The sequence below is a fragment of the Salvelinus fontinalis genome, chromosome 3 (genome assembly GCF_029448725.1).
Source record: "Salvelinus fontinalis isolate EN_2023a chromosome 3, ASM2944872v1, whole genome shotgun sequence".
Taxonomy (NCBI): domain Eukaryota; kingdom Metazoa; phylum Chordata; class Actinopteri; order Salmoniformes; family Salmonidae; genus Salvelinus; species Salvelinus fontinalis.
The window spans coordinates 14,732,796-14,735,549 of NC_074667.1; positions in this window are offsets into that span (position 1 = coordinate 14,732,796).

Here is a 2,754-nt window from a genome sequence, read left to right on the forward strand (position 1 = left end):
CTGTTATTTTTGTAACTAATTTAAAACATTTTGTAATGTGTTGTAACTGCTAGTTTGTGAAGCATAATCACTATAGTTAATAGTGTTTGGGTATTTGCAAGCAGTTGATTGGCTGAGTGAAACCAATCATGTGACAACCGCTATCCATCTGTGCCGTCACCCTGTTTATAGCTTTAACGTTTTTTTTCTGTGATCTGTGTGTGTGAAAGTTACTCCAGCTTAGCGGCCTCCTGCTCCAGTTGTTCCAGGAGTCCTTTAGTCAAACTCACTTCATACTGCTGGCGACGTCGTAAGAATCCCCCCCCCCCCCCCCCCCATAAAGGTCATAAATCATGCGCAATGGTCATCGAGTATGCAATGTAGGTTAAGTCACCAAAAGAGCAAACATTTAGTATGCATTGTCATTGTAAAGCAACGCATTTACTTCTCCATCCACATTACCTTGTTATGCATCCTCCACATGCACCGTTGATTTGATTTATTAGGATGGCGACATCTAGTCTTACTGGGGTCTGACAAATAACGAAAGACAATACAGACCAAAATACTTCAGCATAATGTCACGATCTCACTTGTTTACAATAGGAAAAGTGAACGGGAAAATAAATTTCCTCGTCTGTCTTATTTTTTGTTACCAAAATACTGATGAAAGACCTGATTGCTGGGGTAATTTTAAGATTTCAGGCTTAAATCAATTGGACAAACTTTTCTGGCAAAGGTGTTTTAGGGACCGTCGTAAAAGTGCATTACCGGTGATTGCGTGTAAGCAAAGAAATATGTTATTTCTTTCCAAACCAGGAGGATTAGCCCTATATGAATATTACACACTGCAAAGGACCAACATTTTTATTGGTTACCTGTAACTACTGTGCTATATTTGACCCATATACAAGGATACTATTCAAAAGCTTCTTATCAATTGGAGATTTAAAAACCACAATATGAAGTCACTGACCCCCCCCCCCCCCCCCCCACACACACACACATCATCCATGCTACATTCCTTAGAATTCCAGTTCACCACTTCCCTGCTTTTATAAGCATATTTCTTGTGATAGGTCTACAGTGCCTTCGGGAAGTATTCAGATCAACTCTCAACTCTATCCACATTTTGTTGGGTTACAGCCTTATTCTAAAATTTATGAAATAGTTTTTTTCCTTCATCAATCTACACACAATACCCCATAATGACAAAGCAAAAACAGGTTTTGTTTTTTGGGGGGGGGGGAAATTTGGGTATGTTTTTCAGGGCAGGGACTGGGAGACTAGTCAGGATCGAGGCAAAGATGAACTGAGCAAAGGACAGAGAGATCTTTGATGACAACCTGCTCCAGATCTCTCATGACCACAGAATGTGGCAAAGGTTTACCTTCCAACAGGACAACGACCCTAAGCATACAGCTAAGACAACGCAGGAGTGGTTTCGGGACAAGTCTCTGAATTTTCTTGAGTGGCCCAGCCAGAGCCCGGACTTGAACCCGATCGAACATCTCTGGAGAGACCCGAAAATAGCTGTGCAGCAATACAGGTGTGCCAAGCTAGTAGCATTATACAGAAGACTTGAGGCTGCCAAAGGTGCTTCAACAAAGTACTGAGTAAAGGGTCTGAATACTTATATCAATGTAATATTTTATTTTAAAAATTCTTTGTCATTATGGGGTATTGTGTAATAAAATGTTGAAAAAGGGAAGGGGTCTGAATACTTTCTGAATGCACTGTAACACAGTGGTGACCTGTTTAGGGCAGAGCCCCACCTGTTTTGAGCCCCACATTTTTAGCAAAATAATAATCAAATTAAAATATCTCAACTGTTTGGGGGGAGGCTTGTCTGTTTTGCATGTTATTTTGGCATTAATACATATCACATATCAGTTTTCAAACAATGTAAAAAACAATCATTCGGTTAATAAAGCTGCATACACACATGGTCTCTTTTTTGTTTTCTCCAGTAAGGCAGCACCAAAATGCAGGTGTTTCAACATAGCTTAGTGCTTTTTGTGGTGGTGGGGCGAGCCAGCAGAAAATAGAAGCATTGCACCGTGATTGGCTCAGTATTTGGTGTTTTATTAGGGTCCCCATTTGCTGTTGCACTCTTCCTGGGGTCCACACAAAACATGAAACATAATACAGAATGGCATAATACAGAACATCAATAGACAAGAACAGCTCAAGGACAGAACTATATAAAAAAAAAAAAAAAAGGAACATGTATCCTACATATCAATGCATCCACACAAACTATTTAGGTCAAATAGGGGAGAGGCGTTGTGCCGCGAGCTGTTTATTTGTTTTTTGAAACCAGGTTTGCTGTTTATTTGAGCAATATGAGATGGAAGAAGGTTCCATGCAATAAGGGCTCTATATAATACTGTACGCTTTCTTGAATCTGTTCTGAATTTGGGGACTGAGAAAAGTCCCCTGGTGGCATGTCTGGTGTTCTGTCACTCATTGGGACAGTACTTCATCACCAAGTTTAAGTCCTTTGTAAGGGTAGACATCCAACATTTCAGCCCTTTGTGTCCTGCCATAGAGTTATATTACAAGTGCCCTTCCAAGAAGGCTCAAGGTCATTGGCCACAGATAAATGACATCAAATGATGTTATATGTACAGTAGATTTGATTGGACTGATCATGTCAACATCTTACATTCAAAGTCTTAGCTAGCAGTCATCATCATGAATCAAGTCGACAATCTACTGGCAAATTATTTTTATCCTTGTCATATGAAGAGAAATTATAAATAAAACGTATCA